Source organism: Ranitomeya variabilis, chromosome 3 (assembly GCF_051348905.1).
Source record: "Ranitomeya variabilis isolate aRanVar5 chromosome 3, aRanVar5.hap1, whole genome shotgun sequence".
NCBI lineage: Eukaryota > Metazoa > Chordata > Amphibia > Anura > Dendrobatidae > Ranitomeya > Ranitomeya variabilis.
This window is the reverse complement of record NC_135234.1, coordinates 376,465,984-376,481,860: the sequence shown is the minus strand read 5'-3', so window position 1 is coordinate 376,481,860 and position 15,877 is coordinate 376,465,984. Positions and strand designations below refer to the sequence as shown.

At 48.1% G+C, this 15,877-nt stretch overlaps 43 pseudogenes; all 43 read left to right on the top strand.

Annotated features, from left to right (window-relative positions):
- The first annotated feature begins 1,094 nt into the window (after positions 1 to 1,094).
- LOC143761189 (U2 spliceosomal RNA) lies at positions 1,095 to 1,270 on the top strand (annotated as a pseudogene).
- A 177-nt stretch (positions 1,271 to 1,447) lies between these two features.
- On the top strand, positions 1,448 to 1,623 carry LOC143759796 (U2 spliceosomal RNA; annotated as a pseudogene).
- Positions 1,624 to 1,800: 177 nt separating this feature from the next.
- Positions 1,801 to 1,976, top strand: LOC143761188 (U2 spliceosomal RNA; annotated as a pseudogene).
- A 177-nt stretch (positions 1,977 to 2,153) lies between these two features.
- Positions 2,154 to 2,329, top strand: LOC143759795 (U2 spliceosomal RNA; annotated as a pseudogene).
- A 177-nt stretch (positions 2,330 to 2,506) lies between these two features.
- On the top strand, positions 2,507 to 2,684 carry LOC143759554 (U2 spliceosomal RNA; annotated as a pseudogene).
- A 175-nt stretch (positions 2,685 to 2,859) lies between these two features.
- On the top strand, positions 2,860 to 3,035 carry LOC143762029 (U2 spliceosomal RNA; annotated as a pseudogene).
- A 177-nt stretch (positions 3,036 to 3,212) lies between these two features.
- LOC143761187 (U2 spliceosomal RNA) lies at positions 3,213 to 3,388 on the top strand (annotated as a pseudogene).
- A 177-nt stretch (positions 3,389 to 3,565) lies between these two features.
- LOC143761186 (U2 spliceosomal RNA) lies at positions 3,566 to 3,741 on the top strand (annotated as a pseudogene).
- A 177-nt stretch (positions 3,742 to 3,918) lies between these two features.
- On the top strand, positions 3,919 to 4,094 carry LOC143762049 (U2 spliceosomal RNA; annotated as a pseudogene).
- A 177-nt stretch (positions 4,095 to 4,271) lies between these two features.
- Positions 4,272 to 4,447, top strand: LOC143761185 (U2 spliceosomal RNA; annotated as a pseudogene).
- Positions 4,448 to 4,624: 177 nt separating this feature from the next.
- LOC143760691 (U2 spliceosomal RNA) lies at positions 4,625 to 4,800 on the top strand (annotated as a pseudogene).
- A 177-nt stretch (positions 4,801 to 4,977) lies between these two features.
- Positions 4,978 to 5,153, top strand: LOC143761901 (U2 spliceosomal RNA; annotated as a pseudogene).
- A 177-nt stretch (positions 5,154 to 5,330) lies between these two features.
- Positions 5,331 to 5,506, top strand: LOC143818751 (U2 spliceosomal RNA; annotated as a pseudogene).
- A 177-nt stretch (positions 5,507 to 5,683) lies between these two features.
- On the top strand, positions 5,684 to 5,859 carry LOC143761184 (U2 spliceosomal RNA; annotated as a pseudogene).
- Positions 5,860 to 6,036: 177 nt separating this feature from the next.
- LOC143761909 (U2 spliceosomal RNA) lies at positions 6,037 to 6,212 on the top strand (annotated as a pseudogene).
- Positions 6,213 to 6,389: 177 nt separating this feature from the next.
- Positions 6,390 to 6,565, top strand: LOC143759793 (U2 spliceosomal RNA; annotated as a pseudogene).
- A 177-nt stretch (positions 6,566 to 6,742) lies between these two features.
- Positions 6,743 to 6,918, top strand: LOC143761357 (U2 spliceosomal RNA; annotated as a pseudogene).
- A 93-nt stretch (positions 6,919 to 7,011) lies between these two features.
- Positions 7,012 to 7,187, top strand: LOC143761356 (U2 spliceosomal RNA; annotated as a pseudogene).
- A 93-nt stretch (positions 7,188 to 7,280) lies between these two features.
- Positions 7,281 to 7,456, top strand: LOC143760422 (U2 spliceosomal RNA; annotated as a pseudogene).
- A 177-nt stretch (positions 7,457 to 7,633) lies between these two features.
- On the top strand, positions 7,634 to 7,809 carry LOC143818931 (U2 spliceosomal RNA; annotated as a pseudogene).
- Positions 7,810 to 7,986: 177 nt separating this feature from the next.
- Positions 7,987 to 8,162, top strand: LOC143763191 (U2 spliceosomal RNA; annotated as a pseudogene).
- Positions 8,163 to 8,339: 177 nt separating this feature from the next.
- LOC143761889 (U2 spliceosomal RNA) lies at positions 8,340 to 8,515 on the top strand (annotated as a pseudogene).
- A 177-nt stretch (positions 8,516 to 8,692) lies between these two features.
- On the top strand, positions 8,693 to 8,868 carry LOC143818750 (U2 spliceosomal RNA; annotated as a pseudogene).
- A 177-nt stretch (positions 8,869 to 9,045) lies between these two features.
- Positions 9,046 to 9,221, top strand: LOC143759792 (U2 spliceosomal RNA; annotated as a pseudogene).
- A 177-nt stretch (positions 9,222 to 9,398) lies between these two features.
- LOC143761183 (U2 spliceosomal RNA) lies at positions 9,399 to 9,574 on the top strand (annotated as a pseudogene).
- A 177-nt stretch (positions 9,575 to 9,751) lies between these two features.
- On the top strand, positions 9,752 to 9,927 carry LOC143759791 (U2 spliceosomal RNA; annotated as a pseudogene).
- Positions 9,928 to 10,104: 177 nt separating this feature from the next.
- LOC143761181 (U2 spliceosomal RNA) lies at positions 10,105 to 10,280 on the top strand (annotated as a pseudogene).
- Positions 10,281 to 10,457: 177 nt separating this feature from the next.
- Positions 10,458 to 10,633, top strand: LOC143759790 (U2 spliceosomal RNA; annotated as a pseudogene).
- A 177-nt stretch (positions 10,634 to 10,810) lies between these two features.
- Positions 10,811 to 10,988, top strand: LOC143759553 (U2 spliceosomal RNA; annotated as a pseudogene).
- A 175-nt stretch (positions 10,989 to 11,163) lies between these two features.
- LOC143762028 (U2 spliceosomal RNA) lies at positions 11,164 to 11,339 on the top strand (annotated as a pseudogene).
- A 177-nt stretch (positions 11,340 to 11,516) lies between these two features.
- Positions 11,517 to 11,692, top strand: LOC143761180 (U2 spliceosomal RNA; annotated as a pseudogene).
- A 177-nt stretch (positions 11,693 to 11,869) lies between these two features.
- On the top strand, positions 11,870 to 12,045 carry LOC143761179 (U2 spliceosomal RNA; annotated as a pseudogene).
- Positions 12,046 to 12,222: 177 nt separating this feature from the next.
- On the top strand, positions 12,223 to 12,398 carry LOC143762048 (U2 spliceosomal RNA; annotated as a pseudogene).
- Positions 12,399 to 12,575: 177 nt separating this feature from the next.
- On the top strand, positions 12,576 to 12,751 carry LOC143761178 (U2 spliceosomal RNA; annotated as a pseudogene).
- Positions 12,752 to 12,928: 177 nt separating this feature from the next.
- Positions 12,929 to 13,104, top strand: LOC143761710 (U2 spliceosomal RNA; annotated as a pseudogene).
- Positions 13,105 to 13,281: 177 nt separating this feature from the next.
- On the top strand, positions 13,282 to 13,457 carry LOC143761878 (U2 spliceosomal RNA; annotated as a pseudogene).
- A 177-nt stretch (positions 13,458 to 13,634) lies between these two features.
- LOC143818749 (U2 spliceosomal RNA) lies at positions 13,635 to 13,810 on the top strand (annotated as a pseudogene).
- Positions 13,811 to 13,987: 177 nt separating this feature from the next.
- LOC143761177 (U2 spliceosomal RNA) lies at positions 13,988 to 14,163 on the top strand (annotated as a pseudogene).
- A 177-nt stretch (positions 14,164 to 14,340) lies between these two features.
- Positions 14,341 to 14,516, top strand: LOC143761908 (U2 spliceosomal RNA; annotated as a pseudogene).
- Positions 14,517 to 14,693: 177 nt separating this feature from the next.
- Positions 14,694 to 14,869, top strand: LOC143759789 (U2 spliceosomal RNA; annotated as a pseudogene).
- A 177-nt stretch (positions 14,870 to 15,046) lies between these two features.
- Positions 15,047 to 15,222, top strand: LOC143761355 (U2 spliceosomal RNA; annotated as a pseudogene).
- Positions 15,223 to 15,315: 93 nt separating this feature from the next.
- On the top strand, positions 15,316 to 15,491 carry LOC143761353 (U2 spliceosomal RNA; annotated as a pseudogene).
- Positions 15,492 to 15,584: 93 nt separating this feature from the next.
- LOC143760421 (U2 spliceosomal RNA) lies at positions 15,585 to 15,760 on the top strand (annotated as a pseudogene).
- Positions 15,761 to 15,877: the final 117 nt, after the last annotated feature.

Here is a 15,877-nt window from a genome sequence, read left to right as displayed (position 1 = left end):
AGGGAGACTTTTGAAACCAAATAATATTAAAAAAAAAAAAAAAAAAAAAATATAGGCTTGCTATAGCCCACTGAATGAGAGATAGCGCACACACAGCAGTGGCACACAAGCCCTGACTGAGGCCAATATTTTTCTCCCACTGATTGATGTAGTGTTTCTGTGTTGAGGTAGATTTTAGAACACAAATCACGGAAAAAATAAATAGGCTTTCTATGGCCCACTCAGTGAGAGATGGCACACACAGGGATGGCACTGTAGCAGAAATGCCAATCTTAATCTCCCACAAAAAAAAAACAAAAAAAAAAAAAAAACTGTCCTACAATTACTATCTCCCTGCAGTAATGTAAGCCAGGTATGGCAGGCAGCAATAGGAGTGGACTGATGCACAAATTAAATAAAAAGTGTGGACAAACAAAAAAGATAGCTGTGCAGAAAGGAAGGAACAAGAGGATATGTGCTTTGAAAAAAGCAGTTGGTTTCCACAGTGGCGTACACACAGCAATACAGCTATCACGGAGCCTTCTAGGGCAGCCCAATGAGCTACAGCGCTGAGGGGAAAAAAAAAAAAAAATAGCTTCCACTGTTCCTGCACACCGAAGGTGGTGTTGGACAGTGGAAATCGCTGCAGCACAAGCGGTTTGGTGGTTAGTGGACCCTGCCTAACGCTCTCCCTGCTTCTGATGAAGCGGCAGCAACCTGTCCCTAAGCTCAGATCAGCAGCAGTAAGATGGCGGTCGGCGGGAACGCCCCTTTATAGCCCCTGTGACGCCGCAGACAGCAAGCCAATCACTGCAATGCCCTTCTCTAAGATGGTGGGGACCAGGATCTATGTCATCACGCTGCCCACACTCTGCGTTCACCTTCATTGGCTGAGAAATGGCGCTTTTCGCGTCATTGAAACGCGACTTTGGCGCGAAAGTCGCGTACCGCATGGCCGACAAGCACAGGGGTCGGATCGGGTTTCATGAGACGCCGACTTAGCCAAAAGTCGGCGACTTTTGAAAATGATCGACCCGTTTCGCTCAACCCTAGTCTCCACAGTGGGTTTCGGTTGTAGGCCTTGGTGCGGCCCAAGTGGCAAACCATTTCTGATCATCGCTTCTCGGCCAAATGGCTCAAGATCAAGCGTAGTGTCTGTTCTTATCTGATACGTCCCCTATTTGGGGACCATATATTAAATGGATTTTTGGAATAGGGAGCTGGAAATGGAGCTTGCTTTGTCACACGGAACCTTCACGTGCTGTCACAATGGGGATGGAGGGTGTGGTTATGCAGATTCAAAACGCGTTGTGCACAGCTTGAACACACGCACACTGCAGAACTGTCATCGACAGAGCTTCCAGAGTTTCTGGAAAATGTCTTCCCTGCGGCAATCTTTTGCTATGTCTCCACAGTGGGTTTCGGTTGTAGGCCTTGGTGCGGCCCAAGTGGCAAACCATTTCTGATCATCGCTTCTCGGCCAAATGGCTCAAGATCAAGCGTAGTGTCTGTTCTTATCTGATACGTCCCCTATTTGGGGACCATATATTAAATAGATTTTTGGAATAGGGAGCTGGAAATGGAGCTTGCTTTGTCGCACGGAACCTTCACGTGCTGTCACAATGGGGATGGAGGGTGTGGTTATGCAGATTCAAAACGCGTTGTGCACAGCTTGAACACACGCACACCGCAGAACTGTCATCGACAGAGCTTCCAGAGTTTCTGGAAAATGTCTTCCCTGCGGCAATCTTTTGCTATGTCTCCACAGTGGGTTTCGGTTTTAGGCCTTGGTGCGGCCCAAGTGGCAAACCATTTCTGATCATCGCTTCTCGGCCAAATGGCTCAAGATCAAGCGTAGTGTCTGTTCTTATCTGATACGTCCCCTATTTGGGGACCATATATTAAATGGATTTTTGGAATAGGGAGCTGGAAATGGAGCTTGCTTTGTCACACGGAACCTTCACGTGCTGTCACAATGGGGATGGAGGGTGTGGTTATGCAGATTCAAAACGCGTTGTGCACAGCTTGAACACACGCACACCGCAGAACTGTCATCTACAGAGCTTCCAGAGTTTTTGGAAAATGTCTTCCCTGCGGCAATCTTTTGCTATGTCTCCACAGTGGGTTTCGGTTGTAGGCCTTGGTGCGGCCCAAGTGGCAAACCATTTCTGATCATCGCTTCTCGGCCAAATGGCTCAAGATCAAGCGTAGTGTCTGTTCTTATCTGATACGTCCCCTATTTGGGGACCATATATTAAATAGATTTTTGGAATAGGGAGCTGGAAATGGAGCTTGCTTTGTCGCACGGAACCTTCACGTGCTGTCACAATGGGGATGGAGGGTGTGGTTATGCAGATTCAAAACGCGTTGTGCACAGCTTGAACACACGCACACCGCAGAACTGTCATCGACAGAGCTTCCAGAGTTTCTGGAAAATGTCTTCCCTGCGGCAATCTTTTGCTATGTCTCCACAGTGGGTTTCGGTTTTAGGCCTTGGTGCGGCCCAAGTGGCAAACCATTTCTGATCATCGCTTCTCGGCCAAATGGCTCAAGATCAAGCGTAGTGTCTGTTCTTATCTGATACGTCCCCTATTTGGGGACCATATATTAAATGGATTTTTGGAAAACGGAGCTGGAAATGGAGCTTGCTTCGTCGGACGGAACCTTCACATGCTGTCACAATGGGGATGGAGGGTGTGGTTATGCAGATTCAAAACGCGTTGTGCACAGCTTGAACACACGCACACCGCAGAACTGTCATCGACAGAGCTTCCAGAGTTTCTGGAAAATGTCTTCCCTGCGGCAATCTTTTGCTATGTCTCCACAGTGGGTTTTGGTTGTAGGCCTTGGTGCGGCCCAAGTGGCAAACCATTTCTGATCATCGCTTCTTGGCCAAATGGCTCAAGATCAAGCGTAGTGTCTGCTCTTATCTGATATGTCCCCTATTTGGGGACCATATATTAAATAGATTTTTGGAATAGGGAGCTGGAAATGGAGCTTGCTTTGTCGCACGGAACCTTCACGTGCTGTCACAATGGGGATGGAGGGTGTGGTTATGCAGATTCAAAACGCGTTGTGCACAGCTTGAACACACGCACACCGCAGAACTATCATCTACAGAACTTCCAGAGTTTCTGGAAAATGTCTTCCCTGCGGCAATCTTTTGCTATGTCTCCACAGTGGGTTTCGGTTGTAGGCCTTGGTGCGGCCCAAGTGGCAAACCATTTCTGATCATCGCTTCTCGGCCAAATGGCTCAAGATCAAGCGTAGTGTCTGTTCTTATCTGATACGTCCCCTATTTGGGGACCATATATTAAATGGATTTTTGGAATAGGGAGCTGGAAATGGAGCTTGCTTTGTCACACGGAACCTTCACGTGCTGTCACAATGGGGATGGAGGGTGTGGTTATGCAGATTCAAAACGCGTTGTGCACAGCTTGAACACACGCACACCGCAGAACTATCATCTACAGAACTTCCAGAGTTTCTGGAAAATGTCTTCCCTGCGGCAATCTTTTGCTATGTCTCCACAGTGGGTTTCGGTTGTAGGCCTTGGTGCGGCCCAAGTGGCAAACCATTTCTGATCATCGCTTCTCGGCCAAATGGCTCAAGATCAAGCGTAGTGTCTGTTCTTATCTGATACGTCCCCTATTTGGGGACCATATATTAAATGGATTTTTGGAATAGGGAGCTGGAAATGGAGCTTGCTTTGTCACACGGAACCTTCACGTGCTGTCACAATGGGGATGGAGGGTGTGGTTATGCAGATTCAAAACGCGTTGTGCACAGCTTGAACACACGCACACTGCAGAACTGTCATCGACAGAGCTTCCAGAGTTTCTGGAAAATGTCTTCCCTGCGGCAATCTTTTGCTATGTCTCCACAGTGGGTTTCGGTTGTAGGCCTTGGTGCGGCCCAAGTGGCAAACCATTTCTGATCATCGCTTCTCGGCCAAATGGCTCAAGATCAAACGTAGTGTCTGTTCTTATCTGATACGTCCCCTATTTGGGGACCATATATTAAATAGATTTTTGGAATAGGGAGCTGGAAATGGAGCTTGCTTTGTCGCACGGAACCTTCACGTGCTGTCACAATGGGGATGGAGGGTGTGGTTATGCAGATTCAAAACGCGTTGTGCACAGCTTGAACACACGCACACCGCAGAACTGTCATCGACAGAGCTTCCAGAGTTTCTGGAAAATGTCTTCCCTGCGGCAATCTTTTGCTATGTCTCCACAGTGGGTTTCGGTTTTAGGCCTTGGTGCGGCCCAAGTGGCAAACCATTTCTGATCATCGCTTCTCGGCCAAATGGCTCAAGATCAAGCGTAGTGTCTGTTCTTATCTGATACGTCCCCTATTTGGGGACCATATATTAAATGGATTTTTGGAATAGGGAGCTGGAAATGGAGCTTGCTTTGTCACACGGAACCTTCACGTGCTGTCACAATGGGGATGGAGGGTGTGGTTATGCAGATTCAAAACGTGTTGTGCACAGCTTGAACACACGCACACCGCAGAACTGTCATCTACAGAGCTTCCCGAGTTTTTGGAAAATGTCTTCCCTGCGGCAATCTTTTGCTATGTCTCCACAGTGGGTTTCGGTTGTAGGCCTTGGTGCGGCCCAAGTGGCAAACCATTTCTGATCATCGCTTCTCGGCCAAATGGCTCAAGATCAAGCGTAGTGTCTGTTCTTATCTGATACGTCCCCTATTTGGGGACCATATATTAAATAGATTTTTGGAATAGGGAGCTGGAAATGGAGCTTGCTTTGTCACACGGAACCTTCACGTGCTGTCACAATGGGGATGGAGGGTGTGGTTATGCAGATTCAAAACGCGTTGTGCACTGCTTGAACACACGCACACCGCAAAACTGTCATCTACAGAGCTTCCAGAGTTTTTGGAAAATGTCTTCCCTGCGGCAATCTTTTGCTATGTCTCCACAGTGGGTTTCGGTTGTAGGCCTTGGTGCGGCCCAAGTGGCAAACCATTTCTGATCATCGCTTCTCGGCCAAATGGCTCAAGATCAAGTGTAGTGTCTGTTCTTATCTGATACGTCCCCTATTTGGGGACCATATATTAAATAGATTTTTGGAATAGGGAGCTGGAAATGGAGCTTGCTTTGTCGCACGGAACCTTCACGTGCTGTCACAATGGGGATGGAGGGTGTGGTTATGCAGATTCAAAACGCGTTGTGCACAGCTTGAACACACGCACACCGCAGAACTGTCATCTACAGAGCTTCCAGAGTTTCTGGAAAATGTCTTCCCTGCGGCAATCTTTTGCTATGTCTCCACAGTGGGTTTCGGTTGTAGGCCTTGGTGTGGCCCAAGTGGCAAACCATTTCTGATCATCGCTTCTCGGCCAAATGGCTCAAGATCAAGCGTAGTGTCTGTTCTTATCTGATACGTCCCCTATTTGGGGACCATATATTAAATGGATTTTTGGAATAGGGAGCTGGAAATGGAGCTTGCTTCGTCGCACGGAACCTTCACGTGCTGTCACAATGGGGATGGAGGGTGTGGTTATGCAGATTCAAAACGCGTTGTGCACAGCTTGAACACACGCACACCGCAGAACTGTCATCTACAGAGCTTCCAGAGTTTCTGGAAAATGTCTTCCCTGCGGCAATCTTTTGCTATGTCTCCACAGTGGGTTTCGGTTGTAGGCCTTGGTGCGGCCCAAGTGGCAAACCATTTCTGATCATCGCTTCTCGGCCAAATGGCTCAAGATCAAGCGTAGTGTCTGTTCTTATCTGATACGTCCCCTATTTGGGGACCATATATTAAATGGATTTTTGGAATAGGGAGCTGGAAATGGAGCTTGCTTTGTCACACGGAACCTTCACGTGCTGTCACAATGGGGATGGAGGGTGTGGTTATGCAGATTCGAAACGCGTTGTGCACAGCTTGAACACACGCACACCGCAGAACTGTCATCTACAGAGCTTCCAGAGTTTCTGGAAAATGTCTTCCCTGCGGCAATCTTTTGCTAAGTCTCCACAGTGGGTTTCGGTTGTAGGCCTTGGTGCGGCCCAAGTGGCAAACCATTTCTGATCATCGCTTCTCGGCCAAATGGCTCAAGATCAAGCGTAGAGTCTGTTCTTATCTGATACGTCCCCTATTTGGGGACCATATATTAAATGGATTTTTGGAATAGGATGCTGGAAATGGAGCTTGCTTTGTCGCACGGAACCTTCACGTGCTGTCACAATGGGGATGGAGGGTGTGGTTATGCAGATTCAAAACGCGTTGTGCACAGCTTGAACACACGCACACCGCAGAACTGTCATCTACAGAGCTTCCAGAGTTTCTGGAAAATGTCTTCCCTGCGGCAATCTTTTGCTATGTCTCCACAGTGGGTTTCGGTTGTAGGCCTTGGTGCGGCCCAAATGGCGAACCATTTCTGATCATCGCTTCTCGGCCAAATGGCTCAAGATCAAGCGTAGTGTCTGTTCTTATCTGATACGTCCCCTATTTGGGGACCATATATTAAATAGATTTTTGGAATAGGGAGCTGGAAATGGAGCTTGCTTTGTCGCACGGAACCTTCACGTGCTGTCACAATGGGGATGGAGGGTGTGGTTATGCAGATTCAAAACGCGTTGTGCACAGCTTGAACACACGCACACCGCAGAACTGTCATCTACAGAGCTTCCAGAGTTTCTGGAAAATGTCTTCCCTGCGGCAATCTTTTGCTATGTCTCCACAGTGGGTTTCGGTTGTAGGCCTTGGTGCGGCCCAAGTGGCAAACCATTTCTGATCATCGCTTCTCGGCCAAATGGCTCAAGATCAAGCGTAGTGTCTGTTCTTATCTGATACGTCCCCTATTTGGGGACCATATATTAAATAGATTTTTGGAATAGGGAGCTGGAAATGGAGCTTGCTTTGTCGCATGGAACCTTCACGTGCTGTCACAATGGGGATGGAGGGTGTGGTTATGCAGATTCAAAACGCATTGTGCACAGCTTGTCTCCACAGTGGGTTTCGGTTGTAGGCCTTGGTGCGGCCCAAGTGGCAAACCATTTCTGATCATCGCTTCTCGGCCAAATGGCTCAAGATCAAGCGTAGTGTCTGTTCTTATCTGATACGTCCCCTATTTGGGGACCATATATTAAATAGATTTTTGGAATAGGGAGCTGGAAATGGAGCTTGCTTTGTCGCATGGAACCTTCACGTGCTGTCACAATGGGGATGGAGGGTGTGGTTATGCAGATTCAAAACGCATTGTGCACAGCTTGTCTCCACAGTGGGTTTCGGTTGTAGGCCTTGGTGCGGCCCAAGTGGCAAACCATTTCTGATCATCGCTTCTCGGCCAAATGGCTCAAGATCAAGCGTAGTGTCTGTTCTTATCTGATACGTCCCCTATTTGGGGACCATATATTAAATAGATTTTTGGAATAGGGAGTTGGAAATGGAGCTTGCTTTGTCGCACGGAACCTTCACGTGCTGTCACAATGGGGATGGAGGGTGTGGTTATGCAGATTCAAAACGCGTTGTGCACAGCTTGAACACACGCACACCGCAGAACTATCATCTACAGAACTTCCAGAGTTTCTGGAAAATGTCTTCCCTGCGGCAATCTTTTGCTATGTCTCCACAGTGGGTTTCGGTTGTAGGCCTTGGTGCGGCCCAAGTGGCAAACCATTTCTGATCATCGCTTCTCGGCCAAATGGCTCAAGATCAAGCGTAGTGTCTGTTCTTATCTGATACGTCCCCTATTTGGGGACCATATATTAAATAGATTTTTGGAATAGGGAGCTGGAAATGGAGCTTGCTTTGTCGCACGGAACCTTCATGTGCTGTCACAATGGGGATGGAGGGTGTGGTTATGCAGATTCAAAACGCGTTGTGCACAGCTTGAACACACGCACACCGCAGAACTGTCATCGACAGAGCTTCCAGAGTTTCTGGAAAATGTCTTCCCTGCGGCAATCTTTTGCTATGTCTCCACAGTGGGTTTCGGTTTTAGGCCTTGGTGCGGCCCAAGTGGCAACCCATTTCTGATCATCGCTTGTCGGCCAAATGGCTCAAGTTTAAGCGTAGTGTCTGTTCTTATCTGATACGTCCCCTATTTGGGGACCATATATTAAATGGATTTTTGGAATAGGGAGCTGGAAATGGAGCTTGCTTTGTCACACGGAACCTTCACGTGCTGTCACAATGGGGATGGAGGGTGTGGTTATGCAGATTCAAAACGCGTTGTGCACAGCTTGAACACACGCACACCGCAGAACTGTCATCTACAGAGCTTCCAGAGTTTTTGGAAAATGTCTTCCCTGCGGCAATCTTTTGCTATGTCTCCACAGTGGGTTTCGGTTGTAGGCCTTGGTGCGGCCCAAGTGGCAAACCATTTCTGATCATCGCTTCTCGGCCAAATGGCTCAAGATCAAGTGTAGTGTCTGTTCTTATCTGATACGTCCCCTATTTGGGGACCATATATTAAATAGATTTTTGGAATAGGGAGCTGGAAATGGAGCTTGCTTTGTCGCACGGAACCTTCACGTGCTGTCACAATGGGGATGGAGGGTGTGGTTATGCAGATTCAAAACGCGTTGTGCACAGCTTGAACACACGCACACCGCAGAACTGTCATCTACAGAGCTTCCAGAGTTTCTGGAAAATGTCTTCCCTGCGGCAATCTTTTGCTATGTCTCCACAGTGGGTTTCGGTTGTAGGCCTTGGTGTGGCCCAAGTGGCAAACCATTTCTGATCATCGCTTCTCGGCCAAATGGCTCAAGATCAAGCGTAGTGTCTGTTCTTATCTGATACGTCCCCTATTTGGGGACCATATATTAAATGGATTTTTGGAATAGGGAGCTGGAAATGGAGCTTGCTTCGTCGCACGGAACCTTCACGTGCTGTCACAATGGGGATGGAGGGTGTGGTTATGCAGATTCAAAACGCGTTGTGCACAGCTTGAACACACGCACACCGCAGAACTGTCATCTACAGAGCTTCCAGAGTTTCTGGAAAATGTCTTCCCTGCGGCAATCTTTTGCTATGTCTCCACAGTGGGTTTCGGTTGTAGGCCTTGGTGCGGCCCAAGTGGCAAACCATTTCTGATCATCGCTTCTCGGCCAAATGGCTCAAGATCAAGCGTAGTGTCTGTTCTTATCTGATACGTCCCCTATTTGGGGACCATATATTAAATAGATTTTTGGAATAGGGAGCTGGAAATGGAGCTTGCTTTGTCGCACGGAACCTTCACGTGCTGTCACAATGGGGATGGAGGGTGTGGTTATGCAGATTCAAAACGCGTTGTGCACAGCTTGAACACACGCACACCGCAGAACTGTCATCGACAGAGCTTCCAGAGTTTCTGGAAAATGTCTTCCCTGCGGCAATCTTTTGCTATGTCTCCACAGTGGGTTTCGGTTTTAGGCCTTGGTGCGGCCCAAGTGGCAAACCATTTCTGATCATCGCTTCTCGGCCAAATGGCTCAAGATCAAGCGTAGTGTCTGTTCTTATCTGATACGTCCCCTATTTGGGGACCATATATTAAATGGATTTTTGGAATAGGGAGCTGGAAATGGAGCTTGCTTTGTCACACGGAACCTTCACGTGCTGTCACAATGGGGATGGAGGGTGTGGTTATGCAGATTCAAAACGCGTTGTGCACAGCTTGAACACACGCACACCGCAGAACTGTCATCTACAGAGCTTCCAGAGTTTTTGGAAAATGTCTTCCCTGCGGCAATCTTTTGCTATGTCTCCACAGTGGGTTTCGGTTGTAGGCCTTGGTGCGGCCCAAGTGGCAAACCATTTCTGATCATCGCTTCTCGGCCAAATGGCTCAAGATCAAGCGTAGTGTCTGTTCTTATCTGATACGTCCCCTATTTGGGGACCATATATTAAATAGATTTTTGGAATAGGGAGCTGGAAATGGAGCTTGCTTTGTCGCACGGAACCTTCACGTGCTGTCACAATGGGGATGGAGGGTGTGGTTATGCAGATTCAAAACGCGTTGTGCACAGCTTGAACACACGCACACCGCAGAACTGTCATCGACAGAGCTTCCAGAGTTTCTGGAAAATGTCTTCCCTGCGGCAATCTTTTGCTATGTCTCCACAGTGGGTTTCGGTTTTAGGCCTTGGTGCGGCCCAAGTGGCAAACCATTTCTGATCATCGCTTCTCGGCCAAATGGCTCAAGATCAAGCGTAGTGTCTGTTCTTATCTGATACGTCCCCTATTTGGGGACCATATATTAAATGGATTTTTGGAATAGGGAGCTGGAAATGGAGCTTGCTTTGTCACACGGAACCTTCACGTGCTGTCACAATGGGGATGGAGGGTGTGGTTATGCAGATTCAAAACGCGTTGTGCACAGCTTGAACACACGCACACCGCAGAACTGTCATCTACAGAGCTTCCAGAGTTTTTGGAAAATGTCTTCCCTGCGGCAATCTTTTGCTATGTCTCCACAGTGGGTTTCGGTTGTAGGCCTTGGTGCGGCCCAAGTGGCAAACCATTTCTGATCATCGCTTCTCGGCCAAATGGCTCAAGATCAAGCGTAGTGTCTGTTCTTATCTGATACGTCCCCTATTTGGGGACCATATATTAAATAGATTTTTGGAATAGGGAGCTGGAAATGGAGCTTGCTTTGTCGCACGGAACCTTCACGTGCTGTCACAATGGGGATGGAGGGTGTGGTTATGCAGATTCAAAACGCGTTGTGCACAGCTTGAACACACGCACACCGCAGAACTGTCATCGACAGAGCTTCCAGAGTTTCTGGAAAATGTCTTCCCTGCGGCAATCTTTTGCTATGTCTCCACAGTGGGTTTCGGTTTTAGGCCTTGGTGCGGCCCAAGTGGCAAACCATTTCTGATCATCGCTTCTCGGCCAAATGGCTCAAGATCAAGCGTAGTGTCTGTTCTTATCTGATACGTCCCCTATTTGGGGACCATATATTAAATGGATTTTTGGAAAACGGAGCTGGAAATGGAGCTTGCTTCGTCGGACGGAACCTTCACATGCTGTCACAATGGGGATGGAGGGTGTGGTTATGCAGATTCAAAACGCGTTGTGCACAGCTTGAACACACGCACACCGCAGAACTGTCATCGACAGAGCTTCCAGAGTTTCTGGAAAATGTCTTCCCTGCGGCAATCTTTTGCTATGTCTCCACAGTGGGTTTCGGTTGTAGGCCTTGGTGCGGCCCAAGTGGCAAACCATTTCTGATCATCGCTTCTTGGCCAAATGGCTCAAGATCAAGCGTAGTGTCTGCTCTTATCTGATATGTCCCCTATTTGGGGACCATATATTAAATAGATTTTTGGAATAGGGAGCTGGAAATGGAGCTTGCTTTGTCGCACGGAACCTTCACGTGCTGTCACAATGGGGATGGAGGGTGTGGTTATGCAGATTCAAAACGCGTTGTGCACAGCTTGAACACACGCACACCGCAGAACTATCATCTACAGAACTTCCAGAGTTTCTGGAAAATGTCTTCCCTGCGGCAATCTTTTGCTATGTCTCCACAGTGGGTTTCGGTTGTAGGCCTTGGTGCGGCCCAAGTGGCAAACCATTTCTGATCATCGCTTCTCGGCCAAATGGCTCAAGATCAAGCGTAGTGTCTGTTCTTATCTGATACGTCCCCTATTTGGGGACCATATATTAAATGGATTTTTGGAATAGGGAGCTGGAAATGGAGCTTGCTTTGTCACACGGAACCTTCACGTGCTGTCACAATGGGGATGGAGGGTGTGGTTATGCAGATTCAAAACGCGTTGTGCACAGCTTGAACACACGCACACCGCAGAACTATCATCTACAGAACTTCCAGAGTTTCTGGAAAATGTCTTCCCTGCGGCAATCTTTTGCTATGTCTCCACAGTGGGTTTCGGTTGTAGGCCTTGGTGCGGCCCAAGTGGCAAACCATTTCTGATCATCGCTTCTCGGCCAAATGGCTCAAGATCAAGCGTAGTGTCTGTTCTTATCTGATACGTCCCCTATTTGGGGACCATATATTAAATGGATTTTTGGAATAGGGAGCTGGAAATGGAGCTTGCTTTGTCACACGGAACCTTCACGTGCTGTCACAATGGGGATGGAGGGTGTGGTTATGCAGATTCAAAACGCGTTGTGCACAGCTTGAACACACGCACACTGCAGAACTGTCATCGACAGAGCTTCCAGAGTTTCTGGAAAATGTCTTCCCTGCGGCAATCTTTTGCTATGTCTCCACAGTGGGTTTCGGTTGTAGGCCTTGGTGCGGCCCAAGTGGCAAACCATTTCTGATCATCGCTTCTCGGCCAAATGGCTCAAGATCAAACGTAGTGTCTGTTCTTATCTGATACGTCCCCTATTTGGGGACCATATATTAAATAGATTTTTGGAATAGGGAGCTGGAAATGGAGCTTGCTTTGTCGCACGGAACCTTCACGTGCTGTCACAATGGGGATGGAGGGTGTGGTTATGCAGATTCAAAACGCGTTGTGCACAGCTTGAACACACGCACACCGCAGAACTGTCATCGACAGAGCTTCCAGAGTTTCTGGAAAATGTCTTCCCTGCGGCAATCTTTTGCTATGTCTCCACAGTGGGTTTCGGTTTTAGGCCTTGGTGCGGCCCAAGTGGCAAACCATTTCTGATCATCGCTTCTCGGCCAAATGGCTCAAGATCAAGCGTAGTGTCTGTTCTTATCTGATACGTCCCCTATTTGGGGACCATATATTAAATGGATTTTTGGAATAGGGAGCTGGAAATGGAGCTTGCTTTGTCACACGGAACCTTCACGTGCTGTCACAATGGGGATGGAGGGTGTGGTTATGCAGATTCAAAACGTGTTGTGCACAGCTTGAACACACGCACACCGCAGAACTGTCATCTACAGAGCTTCCCGAGTTTTTGGAAAATGTCTTCCCTGCGGCAATCTTTTGCTATGTCTCCACAGTGGGTTTCGGTTGTAGGCCTTGGTGCGGCCCAAGTGGCAAACCATTTCTGATCATCGCTTCTCGGCCAAATGGCTCAAGATCAAGCGTAGTGTCTGTTCTTATCTGATACGTCCCCTATTTGGGGACCATATATTAAATAGATTTTTGGAATAGGGAGCTGGAAATGGAGCTTGCTGTGTCACACGGAACCTTCACGTGCTGTCACAATGGGGATGGAGGGTGTGGTTATGCAGATTCAAAACGCGTTGTGCACTGCTTGAACACACGCACACCGCAAAACTGTCATCTACAGAGCTTCCAGAGTTTTTGGAAAATGTCTTCCCTGCGGCAATCTTTTGCTATGTCTCCACAGTGGGTTTCGGTTGTAGGCCTTGGTGCGGCCCAAGTGGCAAACCATTTCTGATCATCGCTTCTCGGCCAAATGGCTCAAGATCAAGTGTAGTGTCTGTTCTTATCTGATACGTCCCCTATTTGGGGACCATATATTAAATAGATTTTTGGAATAGGGAGCTGGAAATGGAGCTTGCTTTGTCGCACGGAACCTTCACGTGCTGTCACAATGGGGATGGAGGGTGTGGTTATGCAGATTCAAAACGCGTTGTGCACAGCTTGAACACACGCACACCGCAGAACTGTCATCTACAGAGCTTCCAGAGTTTCTGGAAAATGTCTTCCCTGCGGCAATCTTTTGCTATGTCTCCACAGTGGGTTTCGGTTGTAGGCCTTGGTGTGGCCCAAGTGGCAAACCATTTCTGATCATCGCTTCTCGGCCAAATGGCTCAAGATCAAGCGTAGTGTCTGTTCTTATCTGATACGTCCCCTATTTGGGGACCATATATTAAATGGATTTTTGGAATAGGGAGCTGGAAATGGAGCTTGCTTCGTCGCACGGAACCTTCACGTGCTGTCACAATGGGGATGGAGGGTGTGGTTATGCAGATTCAAAACGCGTTGTGCACAGCTTGAACACACGCACACCGCAGAACTGTCATCTACAGAGCTTCCAGAGTTTCTGGAAAATGTCTTCCCTGCGGCAATCTTTTGCTATGTCTCCACAGTGGGTTTCGGTTGTAGGCCTTGGTGCGGCCCAAGTGGCAAACCATTTCTGATCATCGCTTCTCGGCCAAATGGCTCAAGATCAAGCGTAGTGTCTGTTCTTATCTGATACGTCCCCTATTTGGGGACCATATATTAAATGGATTTTTGGAATAGGGAGCTGGAAATGGAGCTTGCTTTGTCACACGGAACCTTCACGTGCTGTCACAATGGGGATGGAGGGTGTGGTTATGCAGATTCGAAACGCGTTGTGCACAGCTTGAACACACGCACACCGCAGAACTGTCATCTACAGAGCTTCCAGAGTTTCTGGAAAATGTCTTCCCTGCGGCAATCTTTTGCTAAGTCTCCACAGTGGGTTTCGGTTGTAGGCCTTGGTGCGGCCCAAGTGGCAAACCATTTCTGATCATCGCTTCTCGGCCAAATGGCTCAAGATCAAGCGTAGAGTCTGTTCTTATCTGATACGTCCCCTATTTGGGGACCATATATTAAATGGATTTTTGGAATAGGATGCTGGAAATGGAGCTTGCTTTGTCGCACGGAACCTTCACGTGCTGTCACAATGGGGATGGAGGGTGTGGTTATGCAGATTCAAAACGCGTTGTGCACAGCTTGAACACACGCACACCGCAGAACTGTCATCTACAGAGCTTCCAGAGTTTCTGGAAAATGTCTTCCCTGCGGCAATCTTTTGCTATGTCTCCACAGTGGGTTTCGGTTGTAGGCCTTGGTGCGGCCCAAATGGCGAACCATTTCTGATCATCGCTTCTCGGCCAAATGGCTCAAGATCAAGCGTAGTGTCTGTTCTTATCTGATACGTCCCCTATTTGGGGACCATATATTAAATAGATTTTTGGAATAGGGAGCTGGAAATGGAGCTTGCTTTGTCGCACGGAACCTTCACGTGCTGTCACAATGGGGATGGAGGGTGTGGTTATGCAGATTCAAAACGCGTTGTGCACAGCTTGAACACACGCACACCGCAGAACTGTCATCTACAGAGCTTCCAGAGTTTCTGGAAAATGTCTTCCCTGCGGCAATCTTTTGCTATGTCTCCACAGTGGGTTTCGGTTGTAGGCCTTGGTGCGGCCCAAGTGGCAAACCATTTCTGATCATCGCTTCTCGGCCAAATGGCTCAAGATCAAGCGTAGTGTCTGTTCTTATCTGATACGTCCCCTATTTGGGGACCATATATTAAATAGATTTTTGGAATAGGGAGCTGGAAATGGAGCTTGCTTTGTCGCATGGAACCTTCACGTGCTGTCACAATGGGGATGGAGGGTGTGGTTATGCAGATTCAAAACGCATTGTGCACAGCTTGTCTCCACAGTGGGTTTCGGTTGTAGGCCTTGGTGCGGCCCAAGTGGCAAACCATTTCTGATCATCGCTTCTCGGCCAAATGGCTCAAGATCAAGCGTAGTGTCTGTTCTTATCTGATACGTCCCCTATTTGGGGACCATATATTAAATAGATTTTTGGAATAGGGAGCTGGAAATGGAGCTTGCTTTGTCGCATGGAACCTTCACGTGCTGTCACAATGGGGATGGAGGGTGTGGTTATGCAGATTCAAAACGCATTGTGCACAGCTTGTCTCCACAGTGGGTTTCGGTTGTAGGCCTTGGTGCGGCCCAAGTGGCAAACCATTTCTGATCATCGCTTCTCGGCCAAATGGCTCAAGATCAAGCGTAGTGTCTGTTCTTATCTGATACGTCCCCTATTTGGGGACCATATATTAAATAGATTTTTGGAATAGGGAGTTGGAAATGGAGCTTGCTTTGTCGCACGGAACCTTCACGTGCTGTCACAATGGGGATGGAGGGTGTGGTTATGCAGATTCAAAACGCGTTGTGCACAGCTTGAACACACGCACACCGCAGAACTATCATCTACAGAACTTCCAGAGTTTCTGGAAAATGTCTTCCCTGCGGCAATCTTTTGCTATGTC